Here is a 26,567-nt window from a genome sequence, read left to right as displayed (position 1 = left end):
CGGTCATAACAATGTCAGATATATATATATATATATATATATATATATATATATTGTTGGCATTATGATACAGGTGTTGTCCTTGATGGCAACTCTCTCAAATGACAATTCACAGTGCAGCAAGTTAATAGCAAAGGATTACATATCAGACTCCAAAGAATGAAGAAAGAGAGGTATACGTTGGTTCACTTTGTCCAAGAAGCATATACACATAGGTTAACATAAAAAAAGAAGCATATAACGTATACATGCACTTTCACAGGAGGAAAAGCACACACATGTTGGAAAACTAAGTATTTGGTCCAAGTTATTTTGATCCAAGGTATTGATCCTAAGTGGTTTTGGTCCAAGGTATTGAGAAAGGCCTAAGAGTATATAAGGAGGAGAAGACCATTAGGCCGAGTGGGAAAGCAGTAAGATTCTAAGGAATACTTCTATTTGAAGTATATTTTATGTTGGAGGGTTATGTCTGGGACTAGATTTGAAATATTCATGTGCACCTTGAGTTCAATATTGGATCAGGAATTATGAGACTTGAAATGACTTATTCTTTAATGATCTGATATTGAGTGAGACTAGGACTATTGTTTTGTGCCTGTTCTATTCGTTATCTATCATGATCTGGGTTTGTCTAAAGTATGGAATTGTAGCAAAGTTCTGAGTCAATATTTGCAGATTTGTACGCAGGTTCGTCTCAACCAAAGAGTGTATATAAACAGGTTTGGTTATTTCAAGTAGCGTATACAAAAGAGAATATTATTTTCAGATCTGATTGATCTATCTGATAAAATTATGTTATTTTTGTTGGCATTATGACATAGGTTTGGCACTATGGCACAGGTGTTGTCCTTGATGGCAACTCACTCAGATGACAGATCACAGTTCAAGCTCTCAGAATGGAAGAAAAATACATATACGCAGGTTCCTCTTAACCAGAGCGCGTATACATGTAGGATTGATGATCAAAAGTCACGTATGCATATGCACGCACTTTCATGCATGGAAAAGCATGTACATGTGGGAAAGCTTATTTTTGGGTCCATGGTATTTGGACCTTGGTATTGCGTCTGAAGTATTGAACCCAGGTATTGGGTTCCTAGTATTGGTTCTCTATGGTTTTGTACTATGGTTTGAGTAAGGCCTTAGACTATAAAAAGGAGGAGATCATTTGGCAAAGGTATTGACTCAAGCATTGAATATCTTATGAAGAGCAAGATCTAGAATACTGGTGATTGGTTTATGGTGCATAGCTGAATCTGAATCAAGGAGGAACCTGAGCGCAAGAAGATGGATAAGTTCTATTGATGGGTCAAAACTCAAGTCTTGAATAGTAGTATCTTTGTGTTATTTTGATCTGTTATATTTGGCGCATGACTTGATCTATAAATTTGATCAAATGGGTATAACTGATGTCTGAATATTTGAAAGATTGAATTATCTTTTATAGATCTGTACATAGGTTCGACACATTAGAGGCACGTATACACACTGGTTCAGTAAATCAAAACAGCGTATATGCTGGTTGGCCTTAATACAGAAGCGTATGTATGCAGGTTTCTGCATATTGAAGTAGCGTACGTCTCTTGAAATATGTTTTAGCTACTATTTTTTACTGCTGCAGTGTTCTGGTTCAGAATTGGTTCTGAGCTATGAAGGAGATGATCAGGTAAAACGAGCAAAACTACAAACTCTCAGAATTCAATATGAAAATCTCAGAATGCACAATGATGAAAGTGTGGCTAACTATTTCCTACGTATAGATGAGATTGTTAATTGTATGAAAAACTTGGGTGAAGAAATAAAAGAAGTTGTTTTGGTTGAAAAGGTTCTAAGATCTTTGTCTTCTAAGTTTGAATCAAAATTTTCTTCCATAGAAGAAAAACAGAATGAGCATTACCATGTCACAGCTACATGGAATCCTAACCACTTATGAAATGAGAAAAGGGGGACCATCAGACAAGAGAGAAGCTGCATTCAAAGCCTCAAGAAAAGGAGATTACAATGACTCAGGACATATGTCAGAAGAAGAGGAAGAATCAAATTTTGTCAAGAACCTTCAACGGGGTTCTGGAAGATTCAGAGGTAAGCTACCTTTCAAATGTTTTGCTTGTGGAAGAGTCGGTCACTATGCTGCCAAGTGTCCTCGTAAAGATAAGCTTGACAAAGGTAAGGAACGAGTTAAATGGAACAGAAAACGGAATGTGAGTTAGAAGAGCTATTACACACATGAAGACAGTGATGGATTTTCAAATAGTGATGAATATGAACAAGGTAATGATTATAGACTTTTGATGGCTTTTTAAGATGATGATTTCTTGGATGCTATAGATGAAGAAGGTCTTTATGAAGAAATTTCTAAACTCAAAATTTGTTTAGAAGAAAAGAATATGATTATAGATACTCTGACATTCCAACTTGCTAAAAGGGAAAAACACAATGAAAAATTAGAATGTGAAATTGTGGGACTTAGAAAAGACATTGAGAAAACAAAAGCTCTTAATCTTAGATTTGCTAAAGGATCTGAAAATTTAGATAAGATTATCAAAGTGTAGCGTTCTCCTCTAATCAAGACTGGTCTTGGGTATACTGAAGAAACATCTCAAGCACAGAAGCCATCTACCTCCAAAAGTTATCTTGAAGTAGCAAGGAGAAGTGAACAGGTTGACAATCGACAACAAAGGCACAATGAAGATCATCAGGTAAATCAGGGACAATTTACTTCAAGAATGAACAGATATCACCAAGTAAATCGAGGGCAATCTACTTCAAGGATGAACAGAAGCTACAACCAACCGCAGGTAAATCATTCTCAATTTTCCTCAAGAACGAATGGCTATTACAATCGCCTAGACGGAAGGTTTGATGATCGCAGGAATTTCTTCAATGGCCAATGTTTCTCTTGTCATAACTTTGGACATAAAGCAGCTCAATGTGTTGCCTACAAGACCATCATGACTGGAGAAGCACGAAATCAAAGGAGTGTGACTAGAATCATGAAAAGAACCTACAATAACTTTTCTGCTCTTGAAAATGAAATAGAATGTTCTATTTGTAACAAATTTGGTCATAAAGATTCTGAATGCAGGAGTAGGTTTCGGCAAACAACTCAGAAGGAGCAAGCTTCATTGAGCCCCAAAACATGGAGGAAGAAAGAACCACAACCAGAAAGATGTGGTATAGCCTTATATGTGGAAGGGCAGGAAAACCAGTGGTACATCGACAGTGGATACTCGAAACATATGACATGTGATAAAGAAAAAATTCAATCATATAGTGCCTTAGAAAAGGAAAAGAAGGGGTCATTTGGAAATGACACCCCTGCATTAATAAAAGGTAAAGTTTTTGTTCTTTTGAAAGAAAAGGTCGAACTGGGAATGTTATGTATGTTGATGGTTTAAAGCATAATCTATTAAGTGTCAGTCAAATGTGTGACCAGGGAAATGAGGTAATATTTCGATCAAATGGATGTATTGTTCGTGAGATTGATAAAGGAGAAACAATGATCAAAGGCATAAGAACACCAAATAATTTATACATACTCAAGGGAGGACAACAACAATGCTATCTAAGCAAGAATGATGAACACTAGCTATGGCACAAAAGATTGGGGTATCTATGCTTCTCTCAGATAAGGAAAGCATGCAAATATCAGGCGGTTCGTCATCTCCCTGACATCAGAATTCCAGACAATATAATATGCAAATCATGTCAGTTTGGGAAGCAAACCAGGACTAATTTCCCTTAGAATGAAGGATCAGCTAGTAGGCCACTTGAACTTGTCCATACTAATGTATGTGGTCCATCTAGGAAAATGTCACCTCGAGGAGAAGAATACTTTATATTATTCATTAACGACTTTTCCAGGATGTGTTGGATAGGACTTATGAAGCATAAAGATGAAGCTTTCGAAAAGTTCAAAGCATCCAAAGCCTTGGTTGAAAAAAAATCAGATCGCATAATCAAATGCCTCAGGTCTGATAGAGGTGGGGAATTTACCTCGAACAAATTTTTCGATTTTTGTGAAGAACATGGAATAAGAAGGGAATTCTCTACTGCTAGGACTCCTCAGCAGAATGGAGTATTAGAAAGGATGAACAGAACAGTTCAACAAATGGCTCAAGCTATGCTTGATGAGTCTAGAACTCCTACAACCTTCTGGGCTAAAGTTGCATTTGCTGCCATCACTATTCTCAACAAGACAAACGTCCGGGTGAACAACACTCAAACTCCTCATGAACTTTGGTATGGTAAGACTCCTACGGTAAGATACTTTAAAGTTTTTGGAAGCAAATGTTACATCAAAAGGACTGATCAAAACCCTGGCAAGTTTGAACCTAGATTAGACGAAGGCATTCTCCTTGGTTACTCTCCCCATAGCAAAGGATATAAGTGCTACAATAAAAGACTTGGAAAAATTGTTGAAAGTATTGATGTAGTCATTGATGAAGAAGGAAACATTCCAAGGAAGGTAAAATTCGAAGATTTCAAAGATGATGAGGACTATCCTTCAACATCAAATCAGACTTATGATGAAGAAGAAGAAACCTATGAGGCACCAGAAGAATAGATAAGGGTGGAAGAAAAGACCGCATCCAGGTACGTCTAGAAGAATCATCTAGAGACTCAAATTTTGGGGTAGAAAGAGGCAACTGTACAAACAAGAAGAAGTATTTCTGAAGCTTCAAGCTATCTAGCATTGCTCTCCTCCATTGAACCACAAAATGTAAGAGAATCATGCAAAGATGAATGCTGGGTCAAGGCAATGGATGAAGAACTTGAGCATATTGAAAAGAACAACACTTGGGAGTTGGTTCCTAGACCAAAAGATAAGAATTTCATAGGGACAAAATGGATATTCAAAAACAAGCTGAATGAAAATGGAGAAGTTATTAGAAACAAGGCTAGACTTGTTTGAAAAGGGTATGCTCAACAAGAAGGTATATACTTTGAAGAAACTGTTGCACCAGTTGATAGACTTGAGGCCATAATAATTTTCCTTACTCTTTCTAGCTTTCAGAAGTTCAAAGTTTTTCGAATGGATGTGAAATCTGCCTTTTTAAATGGAGACTTGGAAGAAGAAGTGTATATTGAGCAACCAGATGGATTCATCCTTGGAAATGATCCAAAACTTGTATGCAGACTTAAGAAGGCACTCTATGGTCTTAAACAGGCTCCAAGGGCTTGGTATTATCGTTTGTACAAATACCTCCATCAACAAGGTTTTTCAAAAGGATCAGCAGATAGTAATCTATATGTAAAAATTGATAATGATAACTTGCTAATACTTGTTGTGTATGTTGATGATATCATCTTTGGTAGTAATGAAGAAGCCATGAGTCAAAATTTTGCTTTGCTGATGCAGAAAGAGTTTGAAATGTCCTTGCTTGGTGAGCTGACATATTTTCTTGGTTTACAAGTCGAGCAAAATAAAGACAGTATCTTTTTGTCACAAATCAAGTACCTCAAGGAGATATTGAAGAAATATGGCATGGAAGATTCAAAACCAATATGTACCCCTATGGTAACATGATGCAGCCTCAGCGCCAATAATGATTCAGCAACAATACATCAACCAACCTATAGATCCATGATTGGTAGTCTGCTCTATCTGATAGGTACCCGACCAGACATCATGCATGCAGTGGGAATAGTTGGAAGATTTCAGGCAAATCCGAAAGAAGCACACCTTCAGGAAGTTAAAAGAATCTTCAAATATCTTCAAGGGACACAAAACTATGGCTTATGGTATCCTGTAGATACAGATCTCACACTTCATGCATATACAAATGCATATTGGGCAGGAAGTGTGGATGACAGAAAAAGCACTAGTGGTGGTGCATTCTTTATGGGTTCCAGATTAGTCTCTTGGTTCAGCAAGAAGCAAAGTTCAATTGCTTTATATATAGTTGAAGCAGAATATGTGGCTGCTGCATCTTGCTGCACACAACTCCTCTGGATGATGCAAATTTTGCAAGATTTTCAAATCACTTGTACTCCACCTATCTCTATTTTATGTGATAATACAAGTGCAATCAGCATTTCAAAAAATCCAGTCATGCATTCTAAGACCAAGCACATACCTATCAAATATCATTTTCTCCAAGAACAAGTGCTTGAACAAAAGGTCAAATTGGAGTATGTTCCCTCCAAGGAACAAGATGCTAATATACTCACCAAACCACTACCCAGGGAGACATTTGAATACCTCAGACAGAAGTTGGGAGTAGTTGATGCATCATCTTGCCATTGAAACTTGTCTGTTTCAGAGAAAAGTTGTTATACGTGAGTTTAATAAGGAGAATCCGCTTACATACACCGGTTTATGTGGTTACAGTCGCGTATATGTTGGATTGAAGACAAACAATGGGCCATGGTCAGGATGAAAGGAGTTTGTTATGGGTCTGACAGAGACCATTTGGCATAGGTTTAGGGGGAGAATATATATTCTTCTAACAATGCATTGTTGGCATTATCCTAGAAGATCTTGGTTCAAGATCACAGTGTTTTAGTTTCAGGGGGAACAGGTGCAGAAGGAGAACATGGTTGCTAGTCTGAATGATGATTGACAGATGCTGCTGATGATAGTTGTTGATAACTATCACAGTCCGGTTGTAGACATTTCGTCTCTATGTCATGTATTTTTTTTCTTATCAAGGTCATGTAACAACCTTCTTTGATATCCCCACTCTGCCTGGGATGATTGATGTAATGTTCTTGATTTATCTTGTGTAAATTTTTGGTGTATCCCCACTTGGTTGGGTGGATGATTCAATATTGCTATATCCCCACTTGGTTGGGAGATGTATGTATGTATGAGTCTTTGGTGATTATGTATAGAGTCACGGTCTTTCTTATAGATCATTTTTCTGCAGACCTTGCCTACAGTCAGGGGGAGCATGGACAACAAAACAGAGCAGAGATTTCAACATGTACTCAAGGGGAGCTTAACCCTTTTCCCTTGATGTCAAAGGGGTAGAATGACTTTGAATGATTTGGGGTTTCCATCAAGTCCAAAGGGAGAGATTGTTGGCATTATGACACAGGTTTGGCACTATGGCACAGGTGTTGTCCTTGATGGCAACTCACTCAGATGGCAGATCACAGTTCAAGCTCTCAAAATGGAAGAAAAATACATATACGCAGGTTCCTCTTAACCAGAGCGCATATACACGCGGGATTGATGATCAAAATTTGCGTATGCGTATGCACGCACTTTCATGCATGGAAAAGCATGTACATGTGGGAAAGCTTATTTTTGGGTCCATGGTATTTGGACCTATGGTTTTGGACCTTGGTATTGCGTCTGAAGTATTGAACCCAGGTATTGGGTTCCTAGTATTGGTTCTCTATGGTTTTGGACTATGGTTTGAGTAAGGCCTTAGACTATAAAAAGGAGGAGATCATTTGGCAAAGGTATTGACTCAAGCATTGAATATCTTATGAAGAGAAAGATATGGAATACTGATTATTGGTTTATGGTGCATAGCTGAATCTGAATCAAGGAGGAACCTGAGCGCAAGAAGATGGATAAGTTCTATTGATGGGTCAAAACTCAAGTCTTGAATAGTAGTATCTTTGTGTGATTTTGATCTGTTATATTTGGTGCATGACTTGATCTATAAATCTGATAATTTGGGTATAATTGATGTCTGAATATTTGAAAGAGTGAATTATCTTTTATAGATCTGTATGCAGGTTCGACACATCAGAGGCGCGTATACACATTGGTTCAGTAAATCAAAACAGTGTATACGCTGGTTGGCCTTAATACAGAAGTGTATGCATGCAGGTTTCTGCATATTGAAGTAGTGTACGTCTCTTGAAATATGTTTTAGCTACTTTTGTTTATTGCTGCAGTGTTCTGGGTTCAGAATTGGTGTCTGGTTACTGTTACTATTTTCTGGGTACAGCATTCAGAGAAGTGACTATTTGATTCAATTTTTTTGGTGCAAAGGAGATTGGTTGATGCAGATATACTTGATGTTTGATTGATGTTATTCATGGATCCAGTTTGAAAATTTATGAAACGTGGTCCCTGGAAGAAAAGAGAAGGTTGTAGCCTTATGTAGGTCAGCAACTACATACTAGTACCTTAGCTAGTACAAGAGCTAAGGGGGTTGTGGCTCCCTTCCAGGAGAAGCTAGAGAATGAGAGAAGGTTGTAGCCTTCTGCAAGTAGAAACCTGTGTACTGGTATAAGACTGCACCAATACAGATCCATTGTAAAAAGAAGTTTCTAACTGAAAGAAGATAGAGATGAATTGTAGCAGGTGGTTTTCACCCACATTGGGTTTCCACCTTATATCATGTGTTCTTGTGTGTGACTATCTGATCCATTTTTACTATTCCTGGTTACTGATTTTATGGTTCTGACACACAGATTAATGATCAACATCAGAAGAATACATTAAATTACAAGTCTGCAAGTTATACGCAAATTTCCTTAACCGTAGTTGTGTATATACATTGTTTTCACTAAATGAAGTAGCGTATGAAAATCTGATTGTGAAATGAAAAATAATTGATCTAATAATACTGATTCACCCCCCCTCTCAGTATTATTTACAACAATTTTATTGGTGTCTGTCAATTAATTCTTCTTAGATCTGAATGTAAAACTGAATGCATAAGGAGGTTGGAATTTGATTGATTGATTGTATAAGTGAGAAGAAGTGATCTCTGTCCTCGCCTGTGTAAAGCTCTGAAAGTTGACAGTAGATATTCAAAATATTGATAGTTGGTACAGACTTGATTCAAAAGTTTATGTTTGCAGTAGTTTTGAAGGTATATGCAGGTTCAATTAATGGAAGTAGCGTATACATGCAGTTTGGGTGCAGCCAAGTAGCATATACACTCTAATGCATGATTTTTGAGGTTACAGATGGTTCTGAATGATGATGAACTGTTCTGGGTTCAGCACAGTGTTCTGGTGTCAGTGATATGATTTTTTAGATTACCTGAATATTGTTTGATGCAGTTTAAGTTTAAAGGTTATGATGGGTCCAGTGTGAAAATTTGATGAAACGTGGCCTTCAGATTGTGGGGTTGTGATCTAGGAGTATCTAGTCTGAAAATTCATGAAACATGGTCCCTGGTGGAAGAATGGAGTTTTGTGTAGGCTGGCACCTATGTACTAGTATACATATTGGCTAGTACAGGAGCTAGGGGGTTGTAGCTCCCTTCCAATAGAAGCTGGAGAACAAGAGAAGGTTGTAACCTTCTGCAGGTAGAAGCCTACGTACTGGTATGAGTCTGCACCAGTACAAGAATGTAAACAAATTTTCTTATTATTAAAAGAAGACAGAGACGACAGCATCAGGTTGTTTTTACCCACATTGGGTTTCCACCTTACATCTTCGTGTTCATGTGTGTTGCTTATGTGTGATGTTTTATTCTGCTTTTACTGCATTATCTAATAAATCTCTGATATACTACTTTAAGATCAACACATGATAAATTGTCTAATTCATAAGTTCTCTGGATATATGTTGGTTTCCTTAATCACAATCGTGTGTACACGCTAGTTCACTTCACTAAAGTAGCATATATAAATCTGTTTGGGAAATAAAATTATTGATATGATAATACTAATTCACCCCCCTCTCAGTATTATTTCCAACAATTGGTATCAGGGTAGGTCCTTCAGAAGAAGCTTGATTGCTTGAAGGAAAATCCGTCAACATGAATAATCAAGAAAGCATGGGATCCATTAGACCGCCAATCTTCGATGGGAGCAACTTTGTTTATTGGAAAATAAGAACCACAACCTATCTACAATCGCTTGGAACAAATGTATGGGAAATTGTGGAAGGTGGATATACATTTCTAAAGGAAATTCCTACAGATGCGGTAGGTAAAAAGCAATATGAAACCAATGCCAAAGTTGTCAATACTTTATTGGGAAGTCTGTCAGAATCAGAGTTTGTCAAATTCATGCAGCTCAAATCAACCAAAGAAATATGGGGCAAAATCATTTTAATCTACGAAGGAGACTCTCAGGTAAAACGTCCTAAGCTTCAAACTCTCAGAATTCAGTATGAAACTCTTAAGATGCATAATGATGAAAATATAGCTAGTTACTTCTTACATATAGATGAGGTTGTTAATTGGATGAAGAATCTGGGTGAAGAAATAAAGGAGGTTACCTTAGTTGAGAAAGTTTTGAGATCTTTATCTGCTAAATTTGAATCAAAAGTGTTTTCCATAGAAGAAAAACAAGATCTACAAAATATCACTATGACACAGCTTCACAGAATTTTAACTGCCTTTGAGATGAGAAAAGGAGGACCATCATATATGAAAGAAGCCACATTTAAAGCCTCAGTAAAAGGAAAGGAAGAACACAATGAATCAGGGCATATTTCAGAAGAAGAAGATGAGGTAAACTTTATTAAGAAGCTTCAACGGGGTTCTGGAAGGTTTAGAGGTAAGCTACCCTTCAAATGATTTTCTTGTGGCAGAGTCGGTCATTATGCTGCCAAATGTCCTCATAAAGATAAATATTAAAAGGGAAAGGAATATTCAAATGGGAATATAAAACAAGTTGTGAATAAAAGGAGTTACTATACTCATGAAGATAGCAATGGTTTATCTAATAGTGATGAAGATGAAACTGGACAAGATTACAAAATTCTCATGGCTTGTAATAGCAATGATTTTTGGGATAGTTTAGAAGAGGATAGTGATGGTTTATCTAATAGTGATGATTATAGACTTCTCATGTCTTATGATGATGATAATTTCTGGGATGCTTTAAAAGAGGAAGACCTTCATGAAGAAATCTCTAGACTCAAAATCTATTTAGAAGTAAAGAATATGATTATAGATACCTTGACATACCAACTTGCTGTAAAGGAAAAACAAAATGAAAAACTAGAATGTGAAATTGTGGGTCTAAGAAAGGATCTTGAGAAAATGGAATCTCTCAATCTTAGATTTGCTAAAGGATCAGAAACTTTAAATGAAATTATCAAAGTTCAGCATTCTCCTCTGATAAAGACAAGTCTTGGATATACTGAAGAAGCATCTCAATCACAGAATCCATCAACCTCCACCGAAAGCTATCTTGATGCAGCAAATACCAGTGAACAGTATGAAAATCATCAGCAAAGGCATAAAGCTGATCACCAGGTAAATCATACTCAATTTACTCCAAGAATGAATAGAAGCCACAACCAACCTCAGGCAAATCATACTCAATTTGCTCCAAAGATGAATATCAATAGAAACTACAATCACCAAGTTAATAGATTCGATAGCCACAAGAACTTCTTTAATGGGCAATGTTTTTCATGTCATTATTTTGGGCACAAAGCTACTTAATGTGTTGCTTACAAACCATCATGACTAGAGAAGCATGAAATCAAAGGAATGTAACAGGAATCAAGAGAAGTTCCTATAATAACTTTTCTCCTCTTGAAAATTAAATAGAATGCTCAATCTGTAACAACTTTGGTCATGAAGAATCTAAATGTAGGAGAAAATTTCGGCAACCATCTCAAAAGGAGAAAACGCCATTAAATCCCAAGATATGGAGAAGGAAAGAATCTCAAACTGAAATATGTGGTATAACCTTGTATGCAGAAGGACAAGAAAATTAGTGGTACATCGACAGTGGATGCTCCAAACACATGACAGGTGAAAAAGAAAAAATCACTCATATAATGCCTTAGAAAAGGAAAAGAATGTCTCATTTGGAAATGATACTCCCACTGTCATAAATGCGAAAAGTTATGTTTTCTTGAAAGAAAAGGTTAAGGTTGGAAATGTTATGTATGTAGACGGTTTAAAGCATAACCTGTTGAGTGTCAATCAAATGTGTGATCAAGGAAATGAAGTGGTGTTTCGATCAAACAAATGTGTTGTTCGTGAGCTTGATATAGGAGAGACCATGATCAAAGGTACAAGAACTCCAAACAACTTATACATACTCAAGGGAGGACAACAACAGTGCTATCTAAGAAAAAATGATGAAAACTAGCTATGGCATAGAAGATTGGGACATTTACTCTTTTCTCAAATAAGAAAAGCATGTAGACTCAAGGTTGTTCATGATCTTCCAGATATCAGCATCCCAAAAAATACAATATGCAAACCATGTCAAATCGGTAAGCAAACCAGAGTTCACTTCATGGAAAAAGAAGGGTCAGCTAGTAAGCCTCTTGAACTTGTCCATATTGATTTATGTGGACCATCAAGGAAAAAGTCACCTCATGGAGAAGAATACTTTGTTTTGTTCGTTGATGGTTTTTCCAGAATGTGTTGGATAGGTCTTCTAAAGCATAAAGATGAAGCATTTGAAAAGTTCCAAGCCTTCAAAGCCTTAGTTGAAAATGAATCAGATCGAAAAATCAAATGCCTCATATTTGATCGAGGAGGGGAATTTACATCGGATGAATTCTTTGACTTTTGTGAACAACATGGAATAAAAAGGTAATTCTCCACTACAAGGACTCCTCAGCAAACTGGTGTGGTAGAAAGAATGAACAAAACCATTCAACAAATGGCTCGAGCTATGCTAGATGAATCTAGAACTCCTGCAACCTTCTGGGGTGAAGCTGCATTCGTTGCCATGACTATTCTCAACAAAGAAAATGTTCGGGTAAATAGCACTCAAACTCCACATGAAATTTGGTATGGTAAGACTCCTATTGTAAAGTATTTTAAAGTCTTTGGAAGCAAATTTTTTATCAAAAGGAATGGTGAAAGACTTGGTAAGTTTGAACCCAGAGTAGATGAAGGTATTCTTCTTGGTTATTCTTCCAGAAGTAAAGGATATAAATGTTATAATAAAAGACTTGGGAAAATTGTTGAAAGCATTGATGTTGTAGTTGATGAAGCATGCAAAAATCCAAAAAAAATAAAAATAGAAGATTATGACAATGAAGAAGATGGGGATTATTTTTCCACATCAAATCAAAATGATATTGAAGAAGAAACCAATGAAGCACCAGAAGAAGAGATAATGGTAGAAAAAAAGACTCCGTCCAGGTATGTTTAGAAAAATCATCAAGAAACTCAAATTTTAGGGGAAAAAGAGGCAGGTGTACAGATAAGAAGAACCATTATAGGGACCTCAAGCTATATAGCATTACTATCCTCCACCGAACCTCAAAATGTAAATGAAGCATGAAAAGATGAATGTTGAGTCAAGGCCATGGATGAAGAACTTGAGCAGATTGAAAAGAATGATACTTGGGAATTAGTTCCTAGACTTCATGATAAAAATATTATAGGAACTAAATGGACATTCAAAAACAAGTTGAATGAAAATGGAGAAGTCATTAGAAACAAGGCTAGACTTGTTTGTAAAGGGTATGCTCAATGATAAGGTATATATTTTGAAGAAAATTTTGCACCTGTTGCCAGACTTGAAGCCATAAGGATGTTTCTTTCTCTTTCTATCTTTCAGAAATTCAAAGTATACCAAATGGATGTAAAGTCATCTTTCCTTAATGGAGATTTAGAAGAAGAAGTTTATATTGACCAACTAGAAGGATTCATTCTTGAAAATGATCCAAAACTTGTATTCAGACTCAGAAGGGCTCTCTATGGTCCGAAACAAGCTCCAAGAGCCTGGTATCACTGCCTTGACAAATATCTACCCCAACAAGGTTTTACAAAAGGTTCAATAGATAGAAATCTATATACAAAGATTGAAACTGATAAATTGCTAATTATTATAATTTATGTTGATGATATCATTTTTAGTAGCAATGAAGAATCCATGAGTCAAAATTTTGCTTCAGTAATGCAAAAAGAATTTGAAATGTCCTTGCTTGGTGAACTTACCTATTTTCTTGGTCTACAAGTTCAACAAATAAAGATGGTATTTTTCTTTTACAAACCAAATATCTCAAACAGATCTTGAAAAGGTATGGAATAGAATATTCTAAACCTGTATGTACCCCAATGGTAATAGGATGCAGTCTCATCTCAAATGATGAATCAACAACAGTACATTAACCAACTTACAGATCCATGATTGGTAGTCTACTTTATCTAACAGCTACCTGACCTGACATCATGCATGCAGTAGGAATAGTTGGAAGATTCCAAGAAAATCCAAAGGAATCACACCTTCAGGCAATCAAAATAATTTTCAAATATCTTCAAGGAACTCAAGACTTTGGTTTATGGTATCCTAGAGATGCAGATCTTACTCTTCATGCATATACAGATGTAGATAGGGCAGGAAGTGTTGATGATAGAAAAAACACTAGTGGTGGTGCATTCTATATGGGTTCTAGGTTAGTGTCTCGGTTCAGCAAGAAACAAAGTTCAATTGTTTTATCAACAGCTGAAGCAAAATATGTGGTTGTTGCATCTTGCTGCACACAACTACTTTGGATTATGCAAACTTTGCTAGACATTCAGATCACATGTACTCCACCCATCTCCATTCTATGTGATAATACAAATGCCATCAGTATTTCAAAGAATCCAGTCATGCACTCCAAGACCAAGAACATACCCATCAAGTACCATTTTCTACCAAAAAAAGTGCTTGAGCAAAAGTTCAAATTGGAGTATGTTCCCTCCAAAGAACAGGTTGCTGATATATTCACTAAACCACTGCCTAGAGAAACATTTGAATATCTCAGACAAAAACTGGGAGTAGTGGTTGCATCATCCTACTATTAAAATCCAGTTTTTCAGAAAAAAGGTTATTATATGTGGGTTTCATGAAGTGTAGTCACGTATACATGCGGGTTTCTAAGGGTGAAGGAGCATATATATTTTTTAGTCAAGAAAAATAGTGGGGCAGATTCTGGTATGGGTGCTTTGTCTATTGTTGATGATTACAGTCTATCGATATGCTTTGTTCATTAATTTTTATCTGACTAACAAAGATTCCTTGATCATTGACTGGTTAAAAATTCATAGGTAGCATAGGTTCAGGGGCAACATTAGTCTTCACACACATTCTGCATTGTTGGCATTATGGTTGCTAAGTCCAGCTATGGCTTCAGATATTTATACCATTTGCTGCTTAAGTCATGGACTCTACATATGCTCAAGGGGAACATGGATGGTTTTAGTACATCTCAGCATGTACAAAGGGGAGCTGAATCAGAGAATTCAACATGTACTCAGGGGGAGCATGGAAAACATAATGTATGTCAAGGGGGGAGAATATCTTGGTCCACCCTTTTCCCTTGATGTCAAAGGGGGAGAATGTCTTGGTGTTATTGTTTCCATCAATTCTAGGGGGAGATTGTTGGCATTATGATACATGTGTTGTCCTTGATGGTAACTCTCTCAGATGACAATTCACAGTGCAGCAAGTTAACAATAAAGGATTACAGATCAGACTCTGAAGAATGAAGAAAGAGAGGTATATGCTGGTTCACCTTGTCCAAGAAGTGTATACAAGCGGGTTAATAGAATAAAAGAAGTGTATAACGTATACACATAGTTTCACAGGAGGAAAAGCGTGTACATGTTGGAAACCAAGTATTTGATCCAAGGTATTTGGTCTAAGGTATTTGGTCCAAGGTATTGGCCCTAGGTATTTGGTCTAGGGTATTGATCCTAATTGGTTTTGGTCCAAGGTATTGAGAAAGTCCTAAGAGTATATAAGGAGGAGGAGATCATTAGGCCGGGTTGGCAAGCAATAAGATTCTAAGGAATACTTCTATCTAAAGTATATTTTATGTTGCAGGGTTATGTTTGCGACTAGATCTGAAATATTCATGTGCACCATGAGTTCAATATTGGATCAATAATTATGAGACTTGAAATGACTTATTCTTGAATGATCTGATATTGGGTGAGACTAGATTTGATGTTTTGTGCCTGTTCTATTCGTTATCTATCATGATCTGGGTTTTTCTGAAGTATGGAATTGCAGCAAAGTTCTAAGTCAATATTTGCAGATCTGTACGTAGGTTCGATTCTTTCAAGTAGCGTATACAAAAGAAAAGCCTCTTTTCAGATCTGATTGATCTATCTGATAAAATTCTATTATTTTACTATTGTCTGTCAATGAAGTCTTCTTAGATCTGAATGTAAAAATAAATGCATAAGGAGGTTGGCATTTGATTGATTGATTGTATAAGTGAGAAGAAGTGATCTCTGTCCCCGCCTGTGTAAAGCTCTAAAAGTTCATAGTAGATATTCAAAATATTGATAGTTGGTACAAACTTGATACAACAGTTTATGATTGCAGTAGTTTTGAAGGTGTACGCAAGTTCAATTAACGGAAGTAGCGTATACATGTAGTTTGGGTGAAACGAAGTAACGTATACACTCTAATGCATGATTTTTGAGGTTACAGCTGGTTCTGAATGATGATGTAGGTTTTTCAGTTCAACAAAGTGTTCTGGTGTCAGTGATTTGATTGTTCAGATTATCTGAATATTGGTTGATGCAGTTTAAGTTTAAAAGTTATGATGGGTCCAGTGTGAAAATTTGATGAAATGTGGCCTTCAGATTGTGGTGTTGTGATCCACGAGTATCTAGTCTGAAAATTTATGAAATGTGGTCCCTGGTGGAAGAGGGGAGTTTTCTGTAGGCTGGAACCTACGTACTAATTGTTGGCATTATGAAACAGGTTTGGCACTATGACACAGGTGTTTTCCTTCATGGTAACTCACTCAGATGTCAGATCACAGATTCAGGCTCTCAGAATGAAGGAAAAAGAGGTATACGCAGGTGTCGCTTGACCAAGCCGCGTATACACATGGGTTCACATACCAGAAGGTGCGTATGCGTATACACGCACTTTCACGCAAGGAAAAACATGTACATGTTGGAAAACTTGGTTTTGGTCCATGGTATTTGGTCCATAGTATTTTGACCCGTGGTATTGATCCAAGGTATCTTGACCGGAGTATTGACCCCAGGTATTTGGTCCAAGGTATTACTTCTAAGTGGTTTTGGACCATGGTATTGAGTAATTCCTAAGAATATAAAAGGAGGAGGAGATCATTAGGCAAAGGTACTCAAGCATTGAATATCTAATGAGGAGCAAGATCTAGAATACTGGTGATTGGGTTATGATGCATAGTTGGATCTGAATCGAGGAACCTGAGCACTAGAAGAAGGATTCATTCTATTGAAGGGTCAATATCTTAACGCTTGAAGAGAAGTATCTTTGTGTGATTTTGATATTTATATTTGGTGCATGTCTTGATCTGTAAATCTGATGATCTGGGTATAACTATTGTCTGAATAGTTGAAAAGGGTAAATCATCTTTTACAGATCTGTACACAGGTTCAGTATAGCAAAGGCACGTATACACGCTAGTTCGGCAATTTAAAACATCTTATAGGTAGGTTTGCTTTCATATAGAAATGTATGCATGCAGGTTCTACATATTGAAGTAGCGTACATCTCATAAAATAAGTTTTAGCTACTTCTGTTTACTGTTATAGTGTTCTGGGTTCTGCTTGGGTTCTGGTACTGTTACTGTATTTTGGTTACAACATTCAGAGAAGAGATTGTTTGATTCAGTTTCGGTTTAGTGCAAAGGAGATTGATTGATGCAGATATATTTGATGTTTGATTGATGCTATTGGTGGATCCAGTCTGAAAATTTATGAAACAAGGTCCCTGGAAGAAAAGAGAAGGTTGTAGCCTTCTGTAGGTCAGCACCTATGTACTAGTACATCAGCTAGTACAAGAGCTAAGGGGGTTGTAGCTCCCTTCTAGGAGAAGCTAGAGAATGAGAGAAGGTTGTAGCCTTCTGCAGGTAGAAGCCTGCGTACTAGTATAAGATTGCACCAGTACAGAAATATTGTAAAAAGAGGTTTCTTATTAAAAGAAGATAGATATGATTTGCAGCAGGTGGTTTTCACCCACATTGGGTTTCCACCTTATTTCTTGTGTTTTTGTGTGTGATTGTCTGCTCTATTTTTTACAGTACTTGTTATTGCTTATATGGTTCTGATAAACAGATTAAAGATCAATTGACTAAATAATAAGTTTACAAGGTGTACGCTGGTTGCTCTAATCACAGTTGCGTACATACACAAGTTGCATTAAATGAAGTAGCATATATAAATCTGTTTATGGAAGTGAAATATTGTTAAGTTGCTAATACTGATTCACCCCCCCTAGTATTATTTCCAGCAATTGGTATTAGAGGAGGTCCTTAAGAAGAAGCTTGATCGCTTGAAGGAAGATCTATCATCATGAGCAACTACGAAAAAGAGGCATCCATCAAGCCACCAATCTTTGATGGGAGCAACTTCGTCTATTCGAAGGTAAGAACCATAGCCTATCTTCAATCTCTTGGAACAGAAGTTTGGGATATCGTGGAAGGAGGATACACATTTCCATCAGCAACTCCTACAGATACAGTAGGTAAAAAGCAGTATGAAACAAATGCAGAGGCTATCAATACTCTATTGGGGAGTCTATCACAATCAGAATTCGTCAAGGTTATGCACCTCAAAACCGTCAAAGAGATATGGGACAAGATCATTATAAGCTATGAAGGAGACGATCAGGTAAAACTTGCAAAACTACAATGTCTCGGAATTCAATATGAAACTCTCAGAATGCATAATGATGAAAGTGTAGCTAATTATTTCTTATGTAGAGATGAGATTGTTAATCACATGAAAAACTTCAGTGAAGAGATAAAAGAAGTTACTTTAGGTGAAAAGGTTCTAAGATCCTTGTCTCCTAAGTTTGAATCAAAAGTTTCTGCCATAGAAGAAAAGCAGAATCTTCAAAGTATTACTATGTCACAGCTGCACATAATCCTAACTACTTTCGAAATGGGAAAATGGGGTCCATCAAACATGAGAGGAGCCACATTCAAATCTCAGGAAAAGGAGAACTCAATGAATCAGGACATACATCAGAAGGAGAGGAAGAATCAAACTTTGTCAAGAACCTTCAACAAGGTTCTGGAAGATTCAAAGGTAAACTACCTTTCAAATGTTTTTCTTGTGGAAGAGTAGGTCATTATTCTACCAAATGTCCTCACATAGATAATCTTGATAGAGGCAAGGAATCAACAAAATGGAATAGAAAAAAAGTGTAAATAAAAAAAGCTACTATACGCATGAAGATAGTGATGGTTTATCAAATAGTGATGAAGATGAAAATAGTAATGATTATAGACTTCTGATGGCTTTTGAAGATGATGATTTCCTGGATGCTTTAGATGAAGATGGTCTCTATGAATAAAGTTATAAACTTAAAATCTGTTTAGAAGAAAAGAGTATTATTATAGATACTCTGACATTCCAACTTGCTGAAAGGGAAAAACACAATGAAAAGTTGGAATGTGAAATTGTGGGTCTAAGAAAAGAAATTGAGAAAACAAAAGCTCTCAATCTTAGGTTTGCTAAAGGATCAGAAACTTTAGATGAAATTATCAAAGTGCAGTGCTCTCATCTAATAAAGACAGGTCATGGATATACTAAAGAGCCATCTCAAGCACAGAAGCCATCAACCTCCAAAAGCTATCTCGATGCAGCAAGGAGAAGTGAATAGGTTGACAATCGTTAGCAGAGGCTTAAAGCAGATCACCAGGTAAATTGAGTTCAATCTACTTCAAGGATGAACAGAAGATATAACCAACATAGGTAAATCATTCTCAATTTGCTTCAAGGATGAATGTCAATGGAAACTACAATCATCAGGTCAGTAGATTTTATAATCGCAGGCATTTCTTTAATGGCCAATGTTTTCCATGTCATAACTTTGGACACAAAGCTGCTCAATGTTTTGCTTACAATACCATCATGACTAGAGAAGCACGAAATCAAAGGAATATGACTGGGATCATGAAAAGGACCTACAATAACTTTTCTGCTCTTGAAAATGAAATAGAATGCTCTATCTGTAACAACTTCGGTCATGAAGACTCTGAATGCAGGAGTAAATTTCGGCAAACATCTTAGAAGGAGCAAGCATCATTGGGTCCCAAAACATGGACAAAGAAAGAACCAGAAACTGAAAGATGTGGTATAGCCTTATACGCAGAAGGACAAAAAAATCAATGGTACATTGACAGTGGATGCTCAAAATACATGATAGGTGATAAAGAAAAACTTTAGTCATATAGTGCCTTAGAAAAGGAAAGGAAGGTCTCATTTCGAAACGACATCCCTGCAGTCATAAAAGGTAAAGGCTATGTTCTCTTAAAAGAAAAGGTCAAAGCTGGGAATGTTATGTATGTTGATGGCTTAAAGCATAATCTATTGAGTGTTAGTCAAATGTGTGATCAAGGAAATGAGGTAGTATTTCAATCAAATGGATGTGTTGTTCGTGAGCTTGATACAGGAGAAACAGTGATTAAAGGCATAAGAACTCTAAATAATTTATACATACTCAAGGGAGGACAAAAACAATGCTATCTAAGCAAAAATGATGAACACTAGATATGGCATAGAAGACTGGGGCATCTAAGCTTCCCTCAGATAAGGAAAGCATGCAAATACTAGGTTATTCGCGATCTTCCTGACATTAGAATTCCAGAAAATACAATATGCAAATCATGTCAATTTGGTAAGCAAACTAGAACACATTTCCCTGAGAAGGAAGGATCAACTAGTAAGCCACTTGAACTTGTCCATACTGATTTATGTGGTCCATCAAGGAAAAAGTCACCTCATGGAGAAGAATACTTTATATTTTTCATTGACAAATTTTATAGAATGTGTTGGATAGGACTTCTTAAGCATAAAGACGAATCATTTGAAAATTTTAAAGCATTCAAAGCTTTGGTTGAAAATGAATCAGATTGCAAAATCAAATGCCTCAGGTCTGATTGAGGAGGGGAATTTACCTCAGACGAATTCTTCGACTTTTGTGAAGAACATGGAATAAGAAGCAAATTCTCTACTGCAAGGACTCCTTAGCAAACTGGAGTAGTAGAAACGATGAACAAAACTATTCAACAAATGGCTCATGCCATGCTAGATGAGTCTAGAACTCCTACAACCTTCTAGGGTGAAGCTGCATTTGCTGCCATCACTATTCTCAATAAAACAAATGTTCAGGTAAACAACTTTGGTATGGTAAGACTCCTACTGTAAAATACTTCAAAGTTTCTGGAAGTAAATGTTACATCAAAAGGACTCATGAAAAACTTGGCAAGTTTGAACCTAGAGCAGATGAAGGTATTCTCCTTGGTTGCTTCTCCCGAAGTCAAGGATACAAGTACTATAATAAAAGACTATGGATAATTGTTGAAAGTATTGATGTTGTGGTTGATGAAGTAGGCAAAACTCCAAAGCAGGTAAAAACTGAAGAATGGGAAGAAGATGAGGATTATCCTTCCACATCAAATCAGATTAATTTGAAGAAGAAGAAACTAATGAAGCACCAGAAGAGCAGATAATGGCAAAATAAAAGACTCCATCTAGATATGTTCAGAAAAATCATCCAGAGACTCAAACTTTGGGACAGAAAGAGGCAGGTGTATAGACAAGATGAATTATTTCATAAGCTCCAAGCTATCTAGCATTTCTTTCCTCCATTGAACCGCAAAATGTACATGAAGCATGCAAAGACGAATGTTGGGTCAAGGCAATGAATGAAGAGCTTGAGCAAATTGAAAAGAATAATACTTGGGAATTAGTTCCTAGACCTCATGATAAGAATATCATTGGAGCCAAATGGATATTCAAAAACAAGTTGAATGAAAATGGGGAAGTTGTTAGAAACAAGGCTAGAATTGTTTGTAAAGGATATGCTCAACAAGAAGGTATAGACTTTGAAGAAACTTTTGCACCTGTTGCTAGACTTGAAGCCATAAGAATGTTCCTTGCTCTTTCTAGCTTTCAGAAGTTCAAAGTATATCAAATGGATGTGAAATCTGCCTTTCTTAATGGAGATCTAGAAGAGGAGGTATATATTGAGCAACCAGACGGATTCATCCTTGGAAATGATCCAAAACTTGTATGCAGACTCAAAAAGGTGCTCTATGGTCTAAAACAAGCTCCAAGGGCCTAGTATTATTGTCTTGACAAATACCTTCATCAACAAGGTTTTTCAAAAGGATCAGCTGATAGCAATCTATATATAAAAATTGACAATGATAAATTGTTAATACTTGTTTTGTATGTTGATGATATCATTTTTCTAGTAATGAAGAAGCCATGAGCCAAAACTTTGCTTTGGTAATGCAAAAAGAATTTGAAATGTCCCTTCTTGGTGAGCTCAAATATTTTCTTGGTTTATAAGTTCAAAAAAATAAAGATGGTATTTTTTTATCACAAACCAAGTACCTAAAGTAGATCTTGAAGAAATATGGAATGGAAGATGCTAAACCAGTATGTATCCCTATGGTAATGGGATGCAGCCTCAGTGAAAATGATGAATCAGCAGCAGTGCATCAACCGAGCTATAGATCCATGATTGGTAGTCTGCTCTATCGAACAAGCACATTACCAAACATCATGCATGCAGTGGGAATAGTTGGAAGATTCCAAACGAGTCCAAAGGAAGCACATCTTCAGGTAGTCAAAAGGATTTTTAAATATCTTCGAGGGACACAAAAATTTGGTTTATGGTATCCTAGAAATACAGATCTTACACTTCATGCATACACAGATGCAAATTGGGTAGGAAGCGTGGATGATAGAAAACGCACTAGTGGTGGTGCATTCTGCATGGGTTCCAGAGTAGTGTCTTGGTTTAGCAATAAACAAAGTTCAATTGCATTATCTACAACTGAAGCAGAATATGTGGCTACTGCATCTTGCTGCACACAACTTCTTTGGATTATGCAAACATTGCAAGACATTCAAATCACTTGTACTACACCAATCTCCATTCTATGTGATAATACAAGTGCAATTAGTATTTCAAAGAATCCTGTCATGCATTCCAAGACCAAGCACATACCTATCGAATATCATTTTCTCTGGGAACAAGTGCTTGAACAAAAGGTCAAATTGGAGTATTTTCCCTCCAAAGAATAGGTTGCTGATATATTCACCAAACCACTGCCCAGAGAGACATTTGAATACCTCAGACAGAAGCTGGGAGTAGTTGATGCATCTTCTTGCCATTAATTCTTATCTATTTCAGAGAAAAGTGGGTGTACGTGAGTTTCATGACGCCTATCCGCATACATACACTAGTTGTAGTAGATACAGTCGTGTATATGTTGGTGGGACAGACTCAGGATGAAAAGAGTCTGATATGGGTCTGAGAGTGATTATCTAGCACAGGTTCAAGGGGAGCATATACTTCTAATAATACATTGTTGGCATTATATTAGAAGTTTTTGATACAATTTCACAACTATTTTTGGTTTAGATGGAACAGGTGCAGAGGGAGATCAAGGTTGCTGATGATGATTGACAGATGCTGCTGATGATAGTTGTTGATAACTATCTCGTTTTAGATATTTTTTCTCTATGTCATGTATATCTTTTATTATCAAGGTCATGTAACGACCTATTTTGTTTCCCCACTATGCTTGGGATGGATGATGTAATGTTCTTATCTTGTATAACCTTTTGATGTATCCCCACTTGGTTGGGTGGATGAATCAATCTTGGTATATCCCCACTTGATTGGGAGATGGATGTATGTTGGTGATAAGGAAGGTCATTTATGATGTATAGAGTCTTGTTCTTCTTGTAGAACATCTTGTTGCAAACCTTGCTTACAATCAGGGCGAGCATGAACAACACACTTCAGCATATTAGAGATTTCAGCATGTACTCAGGGGGAGCATAACCCTTTTCCCTTGATGACAAAGGGCGAGAGTGACTTGGGGTTGCCATCAAGTACAAAGGGGGATATTTTTGGCATTATGACACATGTTTGGCACTATGAAATAGGTGTTGTCCTTGATGGAAACTCACTCATATGTCATATCACAGATTCAGGCTCTTAGAATGAAGGAAAAAGAGGTATACGCAGGTATCCCTTGACCAAGCTGCGTATACACACAAGTTCGCATACTAGAAGGCGCGTATGCGTATACACGCACTTTCATGCAAGGAAAAGCGTGTACATGTTGGAAAACTTGGTTTTGGTCTATGGTATTTGATCCCTGGTATTTTGACCCGTGGTATTGATCCAAGGTATCTTGATTGAAGTATTGACCCCAGGTATTTGGTCCAAGGTATTACTTCTAAGTGGTTTTAGACCATGGTATTGAGTAAGGCCTAAGACTATAAAAGGAGGAAGAGATCATTAGGCAAAGGTACTAAAGCATTGAATATCTAATGAGGAGCAAGATCTAGAATATTGGTGATTGGGTTATGATGCATAGCTGGATCTAAATCAAGGAGGAACCTGAGCGCTAGAAGAAGGATTCGTTCTATTGAAGGGTCAAGATCTTAAGGCTTGAAGAGAAGTATCTTTGTGTGATTTTGATCTTTTATATTTGGCACATGTCTTGATCTGTAAATCTGATGATCTGGGTATAACTGTTGTCTGAATAGTTGAAAAGGGTAAATCATCTTTTATAGATTTGTACGCAGGTTCAATACAACAAAGGCACATATACACATTGGTTCGGCAATTTAAAACAACGTATACGCAGGTTTGCCTTCATATAGCAGCATATGCACACAGGTTCTACATATTGAAGTAGCGTACGTCTCATAAAATATGTTTTAGCTACTTCTGTTTACTGTTGTAGTGTTCTGGGTTCTGGTTGAGTTCTGGTATTGTTACTGTATTGTTGTTACAACATTTACAGAAGAGATTGTTTGATTTAGTTTTGGTTAAGTGCAAAGGAGATTGATTGATGCAGATATATTTTGATGTTTTATTGATGCTATTGATGGATCCAGTCTGAAAATTTATGAAACGTGGTCCCTGGAAGAAAAGAGAAGGTTGTAGCCTTCTGTAGGTCAACACCTACATTCTAGTACATCAGCTAGTACAAGAGCTAAGGGGGTTGTAGCTCCCTTCCAGGAGAAGCTGGAGAATGAGAGAAGGTTGTAGCCTTTTGTAGGAAGAAGCCTGCGTACTGGTATAAGACTATACCAGTACAAAAATATTGTAAAAGGAAGTTTCTTATGAAAAGAAGATAGAGACGAATTGCAGGAGGTGGTTTTCACCCACATTGGTTTTCCACCTTATATCTTGTGTTCTTGTGTGTGATTGCCTACTCTATTTTTTACTGTACCTATTACTGCTTATATGGTTCTGATACACAGATTAAAGATCAACTGACTGAATAATAAGTTTACAAGGTGTACTCTAGTTTCTCTAATCACAATTGTGTACATACGCAAGTTGCATTAACTGAAGTAGCATATATAAATTTGTTTATGGAAATGAAATATTGTTAAGTTGCTAATACTGATTCACCCCCCTCTCAGTATTATTTCGTACATATATATATCTATATATATGTGTGTGTGTGTGTGTGTGTGTATATATATATACATATATACATATATATATATATATATATATGTGTGTGTGTGTGTGTGTATACATACATACATACATACATACATACATACATACATATATATATATATATATATATATATATATATATATATATATATATATGGGGTTGCAACCTCAGTGGGCTCAACCTTGGGGTTGTGGGCCCAAAATGTTATTTATACCAAAAGAATGTGACATTGTACTACACCGTGTGGTTTCTTATAGAGGTCGAATCTTTGTCAATTGAAGGCCAAGTTTTAGAATATTTGTGTTATAAAATCCAGTCTTTTAGACCCTTTTAAGAGTAGAAAGAGGGATAGGGTTTTGTGAGAGATTCTATGGGTCAATATACAACATTGTAAGTTATGTGTTTGTGAAAGGAAGTTGAGCTCCTTAGTATTGTAGGGTGTGTTATAACCGTGTTTGTGGTATTACACGGTTATAGAGAGACAAATTTAGATATTGGTGTAAGGAGTTCTTTGGGGCTTTGTAAAGTTGTAAAATAGAGAGACAAATTTAGAGATTGGGGATTTGATTTAATTTGAGTCATTTCTCATAATAATTGAAGAGGCCACTCCATTGGAAGCAGACCCGGAGTCATAGCCCACATCGAGTAAAATCTATTATCAATTTCATTGTGTTCCTTTTGTTTATATACAGTTTTTTCTTTATATTCATAGTGTAATGTTCCAAACTTAAATAAACAGTGATATGCAAAGAAAAAACAATTTACAACACATAAATTTTAAATGATTAGCAAATGCTCATAAAAACAATAGAAGTAAGAATCAACTGAGCCATTTTATTAATCAATGGAGCAAGTAAAATAGTAGGGATGAATGCACCTGGGCTTGCCTCAATGGCAAGTGTGATAGAACCCATGTGATAATACAATGACCTCAAATGCTGGAAATGACTACTTCTCTAATGCTTTGCACTACCCAGAAAACTACACTGCTGACTGGAAAAGGACTGCAAGAAACTCCACCTCTGGTGCTCAGAAAATGTTGCAAATTTAACCTCAAGCTCCTTGACCAAAACCCACAAAAACCTAGAAATGGTTTGTCCTATCTCCAAGCTAAAGTCAAACCCACAAAATGGTGCAAATTCCTCATCTAACTAGCAATTCGCCATGTTATAAGAATTTGTATTTTAGACCCAAATATCATCCCAAAAATTCTGAAATTTCAATTATGAACTCCTCTCAGAAAACCCAGAAAAACCCATAAATGGTT

This window comes from Pinus tabuliformis, chromosome 8 (assembly GCF_031772625.1).
Source record: "Pinus tabuliformis cultivar Carrire ecotype Pingquan chromosome 8, CPIR1, whole genome shotgun sequence".
NCBI classification, from domain to species: domain Eukaryota; kingdom Viridiplantae; phylum Streptophyta; class Pinopsida; order Pinales; family Pinaceae; genus Pinus; species Pinus tabuliformis.
Note: the sequence above shows the minus strand (reverse complement) of the source record.